This window comes from Aquarana catesbeiana, linkage group LG01 (assembly GCF_042186555.1).
Source record: "Aquarana catesbeiana isolate 2022-GZ linkage group LG01, ASM4218655v1, whole genome shotgun sequence".
Classification (NCBI taxonomy): Eukaryota; Metazoa; Chordata; class Amphibia; order Anura; family Ranidae; genus Aquarana; species Aquarana catesbeiana.
Window position 1 is genome coordinate 177,529,244 of NC_133324.1, and position 19,533 is coordinate 177,548,776.

General features: G+C 41.5%; 1 pseudogene; it reads right to left on the reverse strand.

The window, feature by feature from the left end:
* Positions 1-634: 634 nt before the first annotated feature.
* Positions 635-740, reverse strand: LOC141124448 (U2 spliceosomal RNA; annotated as a pseudogene).
* Between the last annotated feature and the right edge of the window lie 18,793 nt (positions 741-19,533).

The window sequence follows — 19,533 nt, forward strand, 5'->3', positions numbered from 1 at the left end:
AAAGTCGGGGAAGGGTTAGTGGAGAGGAGAGTGAAAAGAAGTGGCCATTGTGTAACACAATGACCAGGCCCTCCGGCCAGGAATAAAAAATTCCTCTGGTCCTAGCCAAAAGGCCCGGCCCAAGAGGCAGGTGCAAAAAAAAGCGTGTTATGGTGCAGTGACCGTGGTGCCTCAAATCAAAGTGACTGCCACTCACAGTGATTTTATGGCACCCCTGGACTGCCACTCCAGGGGCACTACTCCATAGGCTTTCAAGACCAACCCTGGCCCACAGCCTAGACCACAGCAGCCCCCCCACTGGCAGAAAGGCATGAAGATCCGGCAGCTTGGTGAGAGCCCTTTACCATCAGGCTCCACCGTTGCTCCCATCACTCCTTCCTAATTACATTCGGGAAGTACTAACCACTCCCCCCCCCCTCATTAAGGGGAAGTAAGCGTTCTCTCCCGAATAACTGTCCGTAGCTAGAGCTACCACAATCCAGGCCAGAAGGCCAGGGACCCGACCCTCCGGCCAGACCAAAATGCAGCACCCTTCCAGACGGCTCAGACTCAACCATTGGCCGGTCCCCAGTATACTGTCGGGCAACACGGCGTAGTCCCTGCTGAGTATCGCCTTTCCAGGTACTATGACACCATTGGATTTGCTGTCCCTCCCCAACGAGAGTGACACAGCGCCTCCTCTGGAAACTGATAAGAACAGATACTACACTTGATCTTAGCCAAAAGGCCGCGACTGATAGATCAACTACTATCAGAAATAAGACAGCACATAATAGCAAATACGTCCAACCCTAACCCTGGCCTAAGCACTAAACTCATTAACTTAGGGAGAGACCTTCGCACTCTCCTTATAGAAAACTTTGAAAATAACTCCAGACACATTAAAATGACATATTACACTAGTGGAAATAAAGCCAATAAGGCTTCAGGAACAAGTCTAAAATTCCTTTCATATATCACCCTGTTACCAAGCAAAAAGTGCTGAATCCACAAGGAATTGCTGATGGCTTCAGCTGTTATTATGGCTCCCTATATATGAGGAAAGATCCCACAACCCCTCGACCAGCATCGACATTTTAAACTTTGTAAACAAAATTTACCTACCTACTTTAGCTCATTCCCAACTAGAGGCCTTAACTGCACCCTTTACCTTAGCTGAAGTTTGCAAGACAATAGACTCCCTCCCCATCAATAAATCACCAGGGCCTGATGGATACTGTGGAGAATACTTCAAAATGTTTAAAACAATACTGGCCCCACACCCAACTACAATGTTCGACTCTGCTGACGCCTCTTCCTCTTTTCCCCAGGAAATGTTAAAAGCTCTTAACATCACACTCCTGAAACCTGGGAAGAGCCTAGAGTCTCCTCAAAACTTTTGGCCAATCTTGTTACTGAACATCGACTTAAAGTTATATGTGAAAATCATAGCCCTTAGACTTGTAGATATGCTTCCTACCTTGATCAGTCCAGATTTACCAAAGGCAGACAAACTTCTGATGCTACAAGAAGGCTTATCAATGTCATTCATTATGCTAAGGTCACAAAAATGCCTGCCCTGTTTCTAGCATTAGATGCAGAAAAGGTGTTTGACTGTATCCACTGGACCTATCCCAACCAGGTTCTGAAAAAATTTGGCTTTTCTGGACACATACTTTCCTCGATCATGGCACTCTATACCTCCCCTTCAGCCCAAGTATTTATGGCAGGCATGCTATCCAAGGCTTTCCTCAGTACTAATGGGACCAGGCAGGGTTGCCCCCTGTCCCTGCTCATTTTTAATCTCCTAATGGAGCCTCTGGCTTTGTACATTTGCTCATTGCCAGATATCACTGTTTTCCAAACTGGTAGATGTTTCCATTCTGTAAGCCTATTTGCTGATGACATCATACTGATGCTGACAAATCCAGCAACCTCGTTGAGTGCGGTCCAGAATGCCTTACACCTAGTTCCCACTGTCTCATATTATAAGGTCAACACAACCAAATCGTATTGATTGAATTTAGGTATAGATCCCCTTTTGACAAAGAAATGGCAGCAAAGCTGTCCCTTTGTGTGGAAAGAGGAAGGTATATCATACTTGAGCACAACTCTCACTAGCTCGACCAAATCCCTGTTTAAAGCAAACTATGCCCCCTTTCTGAAAAAAAGGGATAGGGATACGATGTACCCCATACTCATTCACATAGGGTGGGGGGCCGGGATCTGGGGGCCCCCTTATTAAAGGGGGCTCCTGGATTCCAATAAGCCCTCCGCCCACAGACCCTGACAACCAACGGCCAGGGTTGTGGGGAAGAGGCCCTCGTCCTCATCAACATGGGGACAAGGTGCTTTGGGGTGGGGGGCCCGCAGGGTGCCCCCCTGCCCCAAAGGGCCCACCCCCCATGTTGAGGGCATGCAGCCTGGTACGGTTCAGGAGGGGGGTGCTTGCTCATCCCCACCCCCTTTCCTGACTGGCCATGCTGCATGCTCGGATAAGGGTCTGGTATGGATTCAGGAGGACCCCCACGCCTTTTTTTGGCGTAGGGAGTTCCCCTTAAAATCCATACCAGCCCTAAGGGCCTGGTATGCCCCTGGAGGGGAACCCATGCCAGTTTTTTATTTAAAATTTGGCACGGCGTTCCCCCTCATGATTCATACCGGATACCTGTCAGCAACGCTTGTCGCTCATCGGGAAAGGAAAAAAACAGTTTGGCGCTGGTTGCCACGACAGTGCTCGCAGGTGTCAAATCTCACCGATAACAGCGACGAGATTGACACAATATCGCGGTCACCTACTGTATAGTGGTCCCAGATTCTTTTTTTAAATCTCTACAAGCCATTGTCAATAAATTTGTGTGGCAAAACTGAAAAGCACGCTGCGCCTTCAGCAAACTTATCAAGCATAAAAAAGCTGGGGGCATGGGACATGTCAATCTGAGGGATTACTATCTAACACAATGAAAATATTGGTTCAACGGCCCTTCCTAACTTCTGTGGATTGAAATTGGATCCAAATCGGTCCCTGGTAAAAATCTGATGGACTTTCTTTTAGCCAGCCATATTAAACCTTAAGTTCATATTGAACTTTCACCCACTATTCTTGCAGCCACTAACACTTGACATGAGCTCACTTTCATAGTACAAACCGACCAATTCCGCTCATGGTCTGTCAGGTAGCTTATACACAATATCTGCATGGCCGAATGACATAGTAGGGGAATTTGGTGGCTAAATGATTTGTATTATAATGACAACCTTAAACCTCTCTCGAACCCTTCAATCTAAATACCACCTACCGAAGAAAGAGTGCAATACCTACTTAGAAATAGCATCTCTTCTTCAACACAATCCAGGGAGGTTACACCAAATCCCCAGGATTATAGCTAAATATCTCATTAGTTCCAAACCATCCAAAGGCAGCATCTCCCTCATATATGGGACCTTACATGATAAAAATTGCTTCTTTAAATGTAAGCCGTTCCTTGCTTGGGAAAGAGATTTAGGGCAGGCCTTTAACCTCTGCCAATGGGAACAAGCCATTTCCTCTACTTACAAATCTACCAAAAGTGCCAACCTGTCGGAAATAATGCATAAAATTACTTTACATTGGTACCTGACCCCATATAAACTGTCCCAATTTCAATCTCATACATCCAATCTCTGTTGGAGGGAATGTGGACTAATCAGTACACTTCATCATACTTTATGGGCATGTAAACATCTAGTGAAATTTTGACTCTCCATCTTTAGTGATCTCGGAAATCATTGCTATCCCAATACAATTATTCCCTACAAAATGAGATGGAAAATACCACCAACCTGCACAAAAAATGGAATAATAATCATTGATTAATTATATATAAGAGCAGCACATTGTATAAAAAGTAAATAAATAAAATAATTAACAAATTAATTAAAACTGTGCTCTTCTGCGAAGTGAAAGTGCAAAACCTATCAATTCCTTAACACAAAAAACTAATAAAATACTAAATAAAATACTGATATTATCTGAAATCATAAATACACTCTCAACCAAGATCCAAATGTAAAAACACCAACATAGGTGTTTAGTGATATATGTGCAAAAGATCACAAATTAAAATAGTGTTCAAAATTAGCAGGCAAAACATGAATGAAATAGTGTTCAAATAAATCTGAAAGACTTCTGGATACAATCCTCCTAATAATTCAATGATCATTAGAGGGGTTAATCTTCCACCACCATCACCGGTCACACAGTCTACTCACCATAATGTGGTGAATCCCATTACAGGAGTCAGCTTGTATGGAGAATGCCAGATGGAATCGCGGCTTGATCCGAATGCTGTATAGGTGAAATTGCTGTGACTTAACTGGACACTGGGTGGACTTAATTGTGGAACCATCAGTGCAGGATTTGGTCATTAAAAACCGTCAATGCCATGGATTTGGAAAAAAATATATATAGAATATTCCCATAGTGAAGTATGTCAAAAAAGTTTAATTTATTAAAATTGTCATAAAAAACAAAGTAAAACCGCATGAGTTACATCAAAGTTTGTGCAGACAGTCTTCACACAAACAGACACCGCTGGTACTCCAGCTGTGTAGTACCAGCTCAGTATACCCTACCGGTTTCGTCAGTAACACTCTGACGTCATCAGGGGTCATAAGGGCGGGCACGTCACCTCCATATAAATACAACGTCGCCTCCATATAAATACAACCGCCAATTTAGGATATCCAATCCAGTGCCATCCTTGATTATTAAAGAAAGAAATGTAATTAGGGTTAGCTGGATGTGCAAAAACTTCAAAGAGCTAATATATTATGATGTTATTGGGCACGTAAAATATAATATTAATTTAAACTGCCATCATATGGCTAAAAGCCAAACTACAATTACAAGTCTAACTTGTTATAAAACAAATTTGTTGTAAACATCTAGACTGCCATCTTGTGGCTAAAAAATTAAACTGCATTTGACAAAGAAAATTTATTATAGAGCCATCTTGTGGTAAAAAGGGGAAATAAATTAAAAATAACAATTATGATGAATGTTTGCTCATAAGAGGTACTACTTATTAGTGGCCAAATTTCAAAACTAGATATCAAAATGAGACTGGAATGGGTTACCCTTTAACAATAATTCAATAATTAGACAGATAACAATTCAAATCAATATCAATGTTGATACCTGCCGGAGTAAGTGTATTTAATTTATATATCCATTCCATTTCGTTTTTTTTATATTCTCTGAACCATATTCCCTACCCTCCAATCAGCATCTCTTTTATCTATACCAAAAAATCTGGCCAGACTAGGGTCCTTATTGTGATAAATCCTGAAATGGTTAGAGAGGCTGTGTTTTAGAAACCCATTTTTTATGTTGGTAAGATGTTCATTAATACGTGTACACAGATTTCTTTTGGTACGTCCCATGTACTGTAACCCACAGGGGCAGACAATGAGATATGTTACATGGGTGGATTTACATTTAATACATTTATCAATCCTATACTCTTGACATAAAATTTTCCACTTTTCTCACATTGTTCCTGGTTAGTTTGCAGGCCCAACACTTCTTGCAGTGAAAAAATCCCTTTAAATCCAGAAAAGTGCCACTTTCTTGGGGGTTAAGTACATTAGGGGCCAATTTGTTTCTCAGGTTGGGTGCACGCCTGTAGATGAATTTGGGGCATTCAGTTAATAGTTTGGACAATGTTCTATCTCTCAACAGGACTGGCCAATGTTTCAAGAAAATTTTCTCTACACTTTTGTAGTCCCTGTTGAAATTGGTCAAAAAAGGTATATAGTCCAACTCACACATCTTTTTAGTTTTATCTTCCAAGAGTGTATCTCTGTCCATTAGCAAAATGAGTGATTGAGTAGCCCTAAGATCGTGTTCCTGATACCCTTTTTCTTTAAATTTGTCAACCACTAGGTTTGATTGAAGCAAATAATCTGATGTAGTATCACAATTACGCTCAATCCTCATCAGTTGGCCCTTGGGTATTAGAGGTTGGCCCTCTTAGCCAACTAGGGTGGTGGCAACTAGCCGTGGGTATATAACTATTTCTGTCAATACCCTTAATATAAGTCTTAGTCTGAATTTGCCCACTATTCTTAAACAGAACCAAAATCGAGAAAACTAAATGGATTCAACATCAATTGTAACAATGATTGTGTCATCTTGAACCGAAATACCCTTAAGTAGATTCATAAGATGTTTGCTGTCTTGCAAATAGGAGGGGTAAGATTGAACAATGGACTGTAAAAAACAATCTACATATTCACCTAATCTAGAAAAGATAGAATTTATACCACTAATAATAGGTCTTCCGGGTGGGCATTGGGAGTTCTTTGGTATCTTAGGCAATTGGTAAATTACGGGAAGTCTAGGTGCATCAGGGACAAGATATCTAGCCTCATTCTTGTTTACAATTCCCACTTCTTTAGCTTTGTGTACACTAGCTTTCACAAGAATTTTAAGTTTAGTAGGGTCACCCTTTATTTTCTTATAGGTCATAGTGTCACCTTCCAACCTATTAAGTTATTTTGTGTAGTCACCTTTGTTCAAGAATACGATCCCCCCTCTTTATCCGCTTGGTGGATGGCAATGTTCTTTCTTTTCTCGAGTGCCTCTATTCCTTTTTGTATGCTGCCTTTCTTCTTCCCCCTTTTAGTTTTAATGAGCCTGATGTCTTGCTCAGCCATAATCTTAAACTTCTCCAGGAAATTATTAGATGATTTCTTGGCCTTGGATCTCCCAATCCATGGCATTGACGGTTTTTAATGACCAAATCCCGCACTGAGGGTTCCACAATTAAGTCCACCCAGTGTCCAGTCAAGTCACAGCAATTTCAGCTATACAGCATTTGGATAAGCTGCGATTCCATCTGGCACTTTCCATACAAGCGCTTCTGACTTCTGTAATGGGAGTCACCACATTCTGGTGAGTAGACTGTGTGACCGGTGATGGTGGTGGAAGATTAACCCCTCTGATGATCATTGAATTATTAGGAGGATTGTATCCAGAAGTCTTTCAGATTTATTTGAACACTATTTCATTCATTTTTTGCTTGATTTTGAACACTATTTTAATTTTTGATCTTTTGCACATATATCACTAAACACCTATGTTGGTGTTTTCACATTTTGGCTTTGGTTGAGAATGTATTTATGATTTCAGATAATATCAGTATTTTATTTAGTATTTTATTAGTTTTTTATGTTAAGGATTTGATCGATTTTGCACTTTCACTTCACAGAAGAGCGGGGTTTTAATTAATTTGTTAACAATTATTCTCTAGCCTGGTGCTATTGAACTTAAGCAATAAGGATGAGCCCGATGTTAGAGTCGAACGTAAGTTCGACTCGAACGGGTGTTCGCCCTTTTAACTTCAATATTTCTTTATTGGTTTTTATCATATAAGAACAAATGGAATCAAATTGCTGACACAATAGCAGCAGGCATGCAAAGTCATAGCATAACTGTGTTAGTACACAGTATACAGAGATTTATAGCGCCGTTACATATCAACTTACAATCACATAGCCTTTAAAACTTGTGATAGCGATCTACCATTTCAGCAAACATTAAGGAACAACAAAGTGTTGAGAAAAAAAAAAATGTTTGAAGCACGCGCAGTTATTGAAATTCTGCATGGACAGACATAAGCTAACCATTCATCACATTCAGCAAAAGATCAGAAAATTAAGAAAATTGTTTCTTCAGTTGGTCGCGTAGTAGAGGTGTCGCCTCCCAGTGAATCTCTCATACCAGTTTGACCATAGTTCCATCGCAAGCCAGCTCTATGGAGCTGACCATGCGTGGAAGCAAACATTAGCTCATATACGGCGTGAGTGTGGGTGGTTATTATTACTTCTTGTGTGGTAGGAGTAATGTGGTCTTTCCAATGGTGGGTTAGTACCAGTTTTGCACTCAATAGAATATGAGTGGCTACTGTCCTTGCTTCTGCCGGGATTGACTCAATGGATAATAATAAAAGAGCCAGACCTGGAGATAAAGAGATTTTGATTTTTAAGATTCGTGTGAGCAGCTGAAACACTACCTTCCAATAATTAGTTAAGGCTGGACAAGACCATAAAATATGGTAAAGTGTTCCTACCTCCCCACAGTTCCTCCAGCACAGGGCGGAAGAGCATGGGGTGAATTTAGCAATCTTATATGGGGTTAAGTACCATCAAAGTGAAATTTTTTGGGTTAGTTCCCATAGGTTCACAGTTTTAGTAGCCACATATGATACTCTGAAAGCCTTTTGTCATTGGTCAGGGGTATAAGCGATCCCTATTTCTCTTTCCCAGGCAGACATTGCAGTCATTTTAGTAAACACATCTTTGTTATTAAGCATCATATAGAACATGGATATACCTTTAGTTTTAGTAGTAGGACTAGAGTAATATTGAGTTATGTTCCAGGGTAGAGATATGGCCATGAGTGTATGTGAGTGGAGGAAGTGGTTAATATGCAGGTAAGCATAGTACTCACGGGGAGTGAGGTCAAACTCTATTTGAAGGGATCTAAAGGTTTTTGGGGCAGGCCCTATCATTATGTCCTCAATAAATTTTATTCTTTTGGCAACCCATCTCCCTATGTTCAAGTTCAGTATAACAGCAGTTAAACTCTGTAGTGGTAGTGGCAATATAAAGTTTGTAGTGTGTTGAAAAGGGAAAGATATAAGTGTGTCCCAAGCTTGTAGGGATGCGGACACTGTGGGGAATAATGATTAGTGCTGCATGCTGCTGTAACGGCTTGTAAGCAGAAGGTGGTATAGGCTATGGTCATGGATTTGGGAGCTTTCTATTTCTGTCCATCTATTCTTTTTAGATGAGGGGAACCATGCCTTGAGTTGAGCTATTATAGTGGCTTTGTAGTAGTCTTTCAAATCAACCATTCCCACCCCTCCTACTTTTCTAGTCGTAACCAGTCTGGAGAAGGCACACCTTGCTTTCTTATCTTGCCATATGTATTTGTTGATTACTGACTGGGCAATGTTAAAAAAGGAGTTAGGTACTGGAATTGGGAGGGTTCTAAATAGATAAATTAATGGGGGCAAGATAGTCATTTTAAAGGCCGCTAACCTACCCGACCATGAGAGTTCTACTTTAGCAAGATCTTGGAGTTTCGTCTTTAGTTTGTCTAGGACTGGGGTATAGTTAGCCTTATTAAGATCTTCTGTTGTGGGAATAAGGATGATGCCAAGGTATTTAATTCCTACACTTTCCCATGAATACGGATACTCTTTGGCCAGTTTCTTTTGTACTGCAGGAGGAACATTCAAACCCAGTATATAAGACTTAGATCCGTTCACTTTATAATAGGATAGGCGGCTAAACATTTGTAATGTATGGTGTACCGAAGCCAGGGATTTTTCCAGATCCGTGAGCATTAAGATAACATCATCGGCAAATAGACTGATGATGTGCGAGGAGTTATGCATTTTAATCCCTGAGATGTGGGTATGGCTACGAATGTGGCACACCAAGGGCTCCATCAGCAGGTTAAATATCAATGGTGAAAGTGGGCAGCCCTGGCGCGTCCCATTTGTAATAGTAAACGGGGTTGAAAGGACTCCAGACGTGTACACCTGGGCCATTGGGCTGGTATATAGGGCCATAATAGCAGAGAAAATAGGGCATGTAAAACCGACCTTGGCCAGATACCCCCAATGTATACGGTCAAATGCCTTCTTCGCGTCCAAGGCCAGGAGCAGAGATGGCATTCCCGTCAGGTTTACATTTTGAATGATATTAATTAGTCTCCTAGTGGCATCTGAAGTCTGGCGTCCCTTAGTGAACCCAGACTGATCAGGGTGAATAAGATCAGGGAGAACATCCGCTAACCGTTGTGCGATGAGCTTTGCATACAATTTCAAATCGGTATTAAGGAGGGAGATAGGCTGGAAATTCTGCGGAGTGGTTGGGTCTTTCCCTGGCTTGGGTAGTGTTATTATCAGCGCCTTAAGCATCTCTGAGGGGAAAGAGGAAGAGGCAAAAGCATCATTAAATAGGCGAACCAAGTGGGGTGACAGGATCTGTTTGAACGTTTTGTAATATTCCCCTATAAATCCGTCAGGACCAGGGGACTTATTGGGCGTAAGCTATTCAACTGCTGCATTGATTTCCATAGGACTGAAGGGCAGATTCAGCTGTTGAAGTTGGCTTGCTGTTAGTTGAGGAAGGGACAGTTTGGCTAGGAAGCCCGCAATGAGCTCTGGGTCGGATTAGTGAGTAAGGGGATCTTTCTCTAAGTTGTAGAGGGTTCCATAGTAGTTACTGAAGGCATCCACAATATCTTTAGGATGATAATGTTTTTTATTAGTGGTAGGGTGGACTATATAAGGAATTCTAGCTTTGTACCTGTAGCCACGCAGGCGGTTGACGAGAATCTTCCCGGCTTTATTGCCATTGGCATAATAAGTCATTTTTAGTCCTCTGGTAGACTTCTCAAAGTCCTCCATGAGACAAAGTCTGAGATCATATCTAATTTGTGATAGTTTATGTGATAGGGAGGGTGAGGGATTCTGTTTGTCCTGGGTTTCTAGAACACAGATGCCGTCAGTAAGTTCTTTTATGCGCCTTTGCATCTGCCTCTTTACCCCTGCTCCCAACTTTATAAAAATGCCGCGTATGAATTCTTTATGGGCAGTCCACATGGTAAAATAGTTATCTGCTGAGCCTACATTGTCAGCAAAATAGTCCTTCAGTTGGGTTTCTAGGATTTTTCTAGTATCCTCCCTTTGCACGAGGAGTGGGTTTGCTCTCCAGACCAGAGTGGCCCCAGATTAAAGGGAGTGAGAGTCACAGACGCGTGGTCCGACCACGTAATGTGTTTATAGTTGTATTGATAGTGTGGGATAGGAGGTGTTGGTCTACTAGAAAAAGATCAATGCGGGAGTAAGAATGGTTGGGTGAAGAGAAAAAAGTATAGACCCTTTCTCCCGCATGGTAGCATCGCCATTCATCAAACAAGCTGTGTTGATGTATTGTGCTCAAAAAAGCAGAGTTTCTGTGAGTAGATATAGAGGTTGTGTCTATTGTTTTATCTGGAGTAAGATTAAAGTCTCTGCATATCACCAGGGCTCCCCTTCTGAGCAAGTCTATTTTTTTCAACAGTTTGTTAAGGAATTTGAGTTGACGAGAGTTGGGGGTGTATACGTTTGCAATTGTATACATAGTACAGTTTATATCACAGATTAAGATGAGATACCTGCCACCCGGGTCTTTAACTTTAATTTCTTCATGTAATTGAAATTAAACCGTATCTCTGATTGCCGTAAGGACCCCCCTTTTCTTTGTCTCGGCATTTGCGGTGAAAACATAGGGGAAGCTCTTGTGTGATGTGTCTCATGTGTCTTCTGTGCGCACAAGATGTCACTCTTGAATTGCAAGGCTTCAGACCACAATGATTTACGTTTAGCTGGGTGGTTGAGGCCTTTTGAGTTAACAGAAAGAAAAGTCACCCCCATGAGGACAGTCTAAAGATGCTTTGCTGTAGAGACTTCAAGAGGAGAGTCTTGTGGTGAGTGTTCCTGCCAGTGGCCAAAGAGAGGATGTCTATTGTAATGAAAAGGGTGTGTAGAAGTTTTGGCCAAGGTACTCACGTTTTGAGGATGCCCCGTAGGTGATCTTATGTGTAGACTTGCAGTGCTTAGGTGGATGGTTTTGATGTCCTTACTGTTGCTCTCCCAGCGTGCGTTTCGTTCATGTGAAGATTCCTGAAGGCGACGCTTAAGATGATGCCATTTGTTAGTTGGAGCGGACTGTGATGAATAGGAAGAAAAAATTATAAGAAAAAACGTAACAAAAAAAACATAGAACACAACTGGAGTTCAGTTTCCTGAGAAAAAAGGAACATATTGGACCCAAGGTTAACCACCCGGGTCAAAAAATAGTAATTAAGGGGTCAAGTCCGTGGTTAAGAGGCTTCCCCTTCTCTCCCGGGACTTGAATTTCCTGGACACCCCCCCCAGGTTCAGGCGTGTTTCTTAGAGTTTTTTGCAGTGACCATTCTCCATTCTACTCTACCGGTTGACCTTTTTTTCAGCTGATTGAAGTTATTGTCCAAGTCAGGGACAATTTGCCATTCCTTGAGCAAGGATAGGACTTTTTCCAGTGATGTTACAACATGCGTGGTCCCATCTTTGGTGATAGTGATATTGGTCGGGTACCCCCACCTGTAGGGTATCTGATGGTTCCTGAGTGCCTTGGTGATGGTGACCAGGCTTCTCCTTTTTTTCAATGTATACTGCAACAGATTTGCATAAAATTGCAAGTGCTGATATTGGGGTGCGATGCGTTCCTTGGTACGCATGGCCGCCATGAGTTGTTCTTTAGTGTGGTAAAAGTGTAATCTCAGGATCACATCTCTTGGGACTTGATCGGGAAGGTATGAGGGTTTGGGGAGGCGATGGATCTATAGTGACATCCAGCGCGGTCAGATCAGGAAGGAGTTCTGCAAAAAGGGTAATGACACAGGCTCTCAGATCTCCGTGTTGGACAGACTCAGGGATGCCTCTAATTTTCATGTTGTTCCTCCTGCTCCTGTCCTCTATGTCTGCTATTTTTGCCCTGATACCCTCCATCTTGTCCTCATTCTCCTCCTGTACATCCACTAAGTCGTTTATAGAGGATGCAAATTCCCCCATTTTACATTCGATGTGATCCACTCTAGCCTCCACCTCCTGTATGTCTGTGTGAAATTTTTGCATACAAGTCACTATGTCTGCCTGTATAGTGCTGTGTAGTGAAAGCAGCATATCTTTTAGCACCGTGTCCATGACAGGCTGATTAGTGGTGGGGAATTTCTCAATTCTCGCTGGCAGTTCTCTTGTGTCCTCCTCTGAGTCAACCTCTGGCCCTGTTACCGGGCTGCAGCCAGGATCAACAGCCTAAATCTAGCCTTAGCTGGGCTTGCTGATTGTGGTGTATTGGGGCAGGATTGTGGACTCGTGGTGGATGAGACTTGCTGCGGGAGGTGGATGCAGATGAAGGGCAGCGAGCGTTATGTGCTGGGGTTGAGGCGGCGTCAGCGCCATCTTGCTTACCTCCTTCCTGCCAGTACGGATAGAACTCCATCATTTTCTGCAGCTTTCTGTTCTCTTTGTGTTTCCTGGTCATGGTCATCTGGCTGTGTGGGATGTCTGTCACCAGGCTGGGGTGTTTGTGTGTCTCCTGGAGTGCCGTTCCATGCCGCTGAAGGTCCCGTGTGTAGACTCCGCTCTCAAGCAGCCATTACTGTCCACGGCTAGCCATGCCCCCGGGTGTTCGCCCTTTTGCCGAATTTAGAACATTATGGGGCATTCACGAGAAAATTTGAGTGCCCGCGGAACGCCCCATAATGAACATTGAGACTGACAATGCACTGCGAGATTGCAGTGCATTGATGGCTGCTGATTGGCCAAAGCATGCACCTGACCTGCATGCTTTGGCCAAACACAGTGCGCTCTGCTGTGAGAGCCATGATTGGCCAAAGGCAGGGTGTCTTTGGCCAATCATGGCTCAGGGGGCTGAGTCCACGCCCCACACTATGTTAGGCGGCTTACACGGTGGCCGTACATAGTTTTATGAATGAGAGCAGCAAAATGACATTTGTAAAGGAAAAAAATGTCATCTAAAACTGCTTGCGGCTGTAATGTATTGCCGTATCCTGGCAATACAGACAAAAATCATTGAAAGAATGGCATGGGTTCTCCCCCAGTCCATTACCAGGCCCCGCACCAAAGTAAAAAAATGGCGTGGGGGTCCCCCGCACCAAAATTTAAAAAAAATAGAGAGCGCCCCCCCTTCTGAACTGTACCAGGCCACATGCCCTCAACATAGGGAGGGTGTTTTGGTGTCCCCCAAAACACCTTGTCCCCATGTTGATGGGGGCAAGGGCCTCTTCCCCACAACCCTTGCCCAGTGGTTGTGGGGGTCTGCGGGTGGGGGGCTTATCAGAATCTGAAAGCCCCCTTTAACCACCTCAATACAGGGCACTTACACCCCCTTCCTACCCAGGCAATTTTTCAGCTTTCAGCAGTGTCACACTTTGAATGACAAATGTCATGCTACACTGTAACCATGTGAAATTGTTATAATTTTCTTCACACAAATAGAGCTTTCTTTTGTTGGCATTTAATCACTCCTGGGTTTTTTATTTTTTCCTAAAAAAAAGACCAAAATTTTTGAAAAAAAAGTTTATTAGTTTCTGTCATTAAATTTTGTAAATAAGTAATTTCACTTATAGGCGCTGATGAGGCAGCACTGATGGGCACTGATAGGCTGCACTGATGGGCACTGATGAGATGCCACTTATGGGCACTGATGTGGTGGCACTTATGGGTACTGATTAGGTGGCACTGATGAGGAGGCACTAATATGCCGCACTTATGGGCACTGATAGGTGGCACTGATATGTGGCACTGATGAGCGCTGATAGGTGGCACTGATGGGTGGCACTGGTGGCCACCGGGCACAGATAGGTGGCACTGGTGGGCACAGATAGGCAGCACTGGTGGGCACAAATATACAGCACTGGTGGACACAGATATTCATCATGGATAGGCAGCACTGATGGGTGGCACTGATGGGCATTGATGGGTGGCATTGATGGGCAGCAGTGATAGCCAGCGCTGACTGGCATCACTAATGGCCACTGATTGCTGGCACTTGTGGGCACTGATTGCTGGTACTTGTGGGCACAGATTGGTGGCAATTGTGGGCAATCATTGCTGGCAATGGTGGGCACTTAATTATAATCAGGGCACTGATGATCAGTGCCCTAATTACATACCTAGCTGTCCCCTGTGAGGAGATGCTGCTGACCGGTTCTCCTCACACCGATTACTGGCATCTCCATGTTTACATGTGACTGGCTGTGATAGGACACAGCCGATCACATGGCTAAAGAGCTGTGGCCGCAGCTCTTTACATAGATTGGGGTCACGCCATGTCCTAGCAACACGGTGCGGCCATGCTGTGTGCCCCCGGGGGCACGAGAGAGCACTTTTTCTGGGAGGCCGCCATATGGCGTCCACCCAGAAGGGGAGCCACACCGCCCAGCCATCATTTGACAGTGGGCAGGCAGCAAGTGGTTAACAAGGAGACCCTAGATCCTGACCTCCGCTATGTGAGTGGGTATCGGGTACATTGTACCCCTACACATTCACCAGAGTGTCAAAAAAGTAAAAATTACATGAGACAGTTTAGGACAAGTCCTTTAGGTAAAAAAAAAATGTCCCATGATCTCCTTTCACCTTCGATCATAGCACCGACTGACGGAAAAAAAAAACCCCAGAAAAACTCTGCCTCGATGGGAGGCGTCCCCGTGACTTCAGGCTTTTTGCTTTGAAAGCTGTTATATAGCTGAGGGCGGGGCCACCTGGTGATATAAACGGGTGACCCCGCCCCCTCTGATGTTACGTTACATTCTTGGGTTGTCAGCGCTGTGATCGAATGAATGGACGTCACAGGACTTTTTTTTTTTAATAAAGGACTTTTAAACTGTCTACTGTCATTTTTACTTTTTTGACACTTTTTTTGGTGAATGTGTAAGGGTACAATGTAAACACCTAAACGACCACAACATACAGTGATATACAATGTAATACTGACATATAATCACACACATAGGTTGGACTTGATGGGCTTGTGTCTTTTTTCAACCTCACCAACTAAGTAACTATGTTGTGGGGACGAGGCCCTTGTCCCCATCAAAATGGGGACAAGGTGCTTTGGGGGGACCCCAAAGCACCCTCCCCATGTTGAGGGCAAGCGGCCTGCAATGATTCAGAAGTGGGGGAGGGCTCGTTGTCCCCCCCTTTACTGGCCTGCCAGGTTGCTTGCTCAGGAAAAGGGTCTGGTATGGATTTTGGGGGGGACCGCAAGCAGTTTTTTTTTTACATTTTGGCGTGGACAAAGGACCTGGTATAGACTGGGAGGGGGGCCATGCCATTTTTTTCTTAATTCTGTCATAGGGTTCCCCTTAACCACTTCAATACACTGTATTATATACTGTACACTGGCTGCACTATATATATTCTACACTGACTTCACTGTATATAATATATATATATATATATATATATATATATATATATATATATATATATATATATATATATATATATATATATATATATATATATATATATATATATATATACACACACACATATACACATACACTACACTGCCTTCACTGTATATATATTCTACACTGACGGCACAGTATAAATATATATATATATATATATATATATATATATATATATATATATATATATATATATATATAGATACTAGATTGTCTGCACTGTATATAGTCTACACTGAATGCAGAAAATATATATACATGCAGTATCTCACAAATGTGAGTACACCCCTCACATTTTTGTAAATATTTTATTACTGTTTATCGTTTCATGTGACAACACTGAAGAAATGACACTTTGCTATAATGTAAATTAGTGAGTGTACAGCTTGCATAGCAGTGTAAATTTGCTGTCCCCTTAAAATAACTCAACACACAGCCATTAATGTCTAAACCGCTAACAACAAACGTGAGTACACCCAAGTGAAAATGTTCAAATTGGGCCCAAAGTGTCATATTTTGTGTGGCCACCATATTTTTTCAGCACTGTCTTAACCCTCTTGGGCATGGAGTTCACCAGAGCTTCACAGGTTGCCACTGGAGTCCTCTTCCACTCCTCCATAATGACATCACAAAGTTGGTGGATGTTAGAGGCCTTGCGCTCCTCCACCTTCCGTTTGAGGATGCCCCACAGATGCTCAATAGGGTTTAGGTCTGGAGACATGCTTGACCAGTCCACCACCTGTACCCTCAGCTTCTTTAGCAAGGCAGTAGTCATCTTGGGTTTGGGGTCGTTATAATGTTGGAATACTGCCCTGCGGCCCAGTTTCCGAAGGCAGGGGATCATGCTCTGCTTCCGTATATCACAGTACATGTTGGCATTCATGGTTCCCTCAATGAACTGTAGCTCCCCAGTGTAGGCAGCACTCATGCAGCCCCAGACCATGACACTCCCCCCACCATTCTTGACTGTAGGCAAGACACATTTGTCTTTATACTCCTCACTTGGTTGCCGCGATACACGCTTGACACCATCTGAACCAAATACGTTTATCTAGGGCTCATCAGACCACAGGACATGGTTCCAGTAATCCATGCCCTTGTCTTCAGCAAACTGCTTGCAGGCTTTCTTGTGCATCATCTGTAGAAGAGGCTTCCTTCTGGGACGACAGCCATGCAGACCAATTTGATGCAGTGTGCGACATATGGTCTGAGCACTGACACGCTGACCCACTGTTAAATACTGTTATTATGGTATTTAAAACAATATTCTGAAAATGATATTGATGAGGAAAGTTCCAAGAAAGTCCGTTCAGTTCTTGCGTAAAAACTCTAAAAGGTATTTAATAATAAAATAGCAAAATATTACAAGAACAACATCAAAATGTAGAATGTAAAAATAACATCAATAGTGTATTATATTCTTAAGATGAAGATTGAATCAGATGTGTATCTTTGTGTGTGTGTGAAGCTGTGGCAGCTTCCTTCAATGTCTCATGGTATCTGAAGTAAATCTCTTGTTCAAAAGTTTTTACTCCACAAATCAAACCCATGAAAATAGCCCCCACCTTCCTAAAAAGGGTTGGTTTGTCTTATAGTTCCACAGACTTAGTGGTAAATGGTTTTCTAACTTTCAGTCTAACGCCAGATGTTGAAATACAACACCATCTCTATTCACAACATTCCATGGGGATGGGCAAGAAGAGTGTGTGAAACCATTAAACTTATACAATAAAAGTTTCCTTTAACATAAGATCAAATACTACATATACTTATATATCTATAAATATTATATTCATTGGAACCACAATGTTCTTATTAATATCCTAATCAAGAAATATTGTAGTATAGAGAACTTATAATCTTAACTAAAACATGCGTTTACATCTTAAGAAATGTGAAACATTTCTTCTCCATCTGTGATGGGGGAAGGTGAGGGAACCAAACTCAAAATTCCTAACACATGTTGGCTCTCCATAGAAATGTTTATGAAGCTATAATAACATGTATACTTTCACTTTCAATATTTGTTAATTGATGTTATTTGTTAATTGATGCTAGGTTGGACTTGATGGACTTGTGTCTTTTTTCAACCTCACCTACTATGTAACTATGTAACTATGTATATTAGATATTAGATTAAAGAAACTTTCTAACATTTCCCTCTCAAAATGATCGATTAAAAAATCTTAATCATTTTCTTGTCTAAATCCATTTACAACCACATCTCATTTGTATCCGTACATGCTTTTAGATCTTAAGATAATTGATTTGAATATATTTTCAATTTTGATTCTATATAGGAGAAGTGAACCTTTTGCTTCATATACCATAAAAATATTTTCACCCTTATTGTTTCTTTTTCTTTTACCAAATAAATCAATCCTCTTAATATTCATAAATTCATAAATGTAACATTGTTGTACAATACTTTGAAATATAGATGTTACTTTAGAAACATGTTTCATACTTTCCCTCCAAATTGTGTTTAGCATAAATCTATAATCCATACAACCTTTCAAATAATCTTGTAAAAATTTGAACTTCAAATATGTTTCTTAGCTTCAATTCATTCATATGAATGAATGTGAGAATGTGAGATGATTTTAAAAATAAATACATATTACAATGTAAAGTTAGTCCTAACTTGTCTATATGTACTTTACGATGTACCTTTATATTAATTAACACCAGATGTTCCTCCTAACTAAAATGACTCTATTGTGAGGATGTTTAATCCTTTCCACTCTGAAAATACACTATATGTGATTGTAAAAATTAATGTGTAAAAAATATCTCATCTTGATATGATAAACATATCACGTCACACAAATGTGTATATATAAAACTGAATATATCTGATGGATAAATTATTTCATCGGTAGTCAAAAATCAAAAGTCAATTGTTTTTTATAAGTATCTCTCTTATTAGAGGTCTTGAGGGTTTTTTCTTATTATTATTTTCTTCCTGCACTCTGTAAAGTTGGAAAAACTTTCTTGAACATAAAAAACAACAATAATTATAACAAACGAATCTCTTGTGTCAACTCTCCTCCCAGAACTGATATTCTTAAGCTTCAAGGGTTTGTTTTCATCTGGAAGGTCTAGAAATATTATATTTCTCTTCTTTTGGTGACTTACAAGTCAGATTCTGAAACAGAATGCAGTATCATTATTTTGAATTTAATAATGCAAAATATACCTTCATTTACTTATTCATTTTACATACCACAATCCTAATATTTTATTATGACATGAAATACATATTTTGGTAATAACATTTCTATTTACCTTACTTTGCTTTATTTTTCTTAAACTGGCCTATACTCCTTATGCTATTATTCTGTGCATTTTAAGGATGCAATGTCTCCTTTTTGTCATGATTTGAAACCTCATTTTCACAAACAAAGAAAGGTTTCAAAACAACCCAGAAGACTGAAGCGAACTGTGTCCATTTACTTCTCATCTTTAAGATT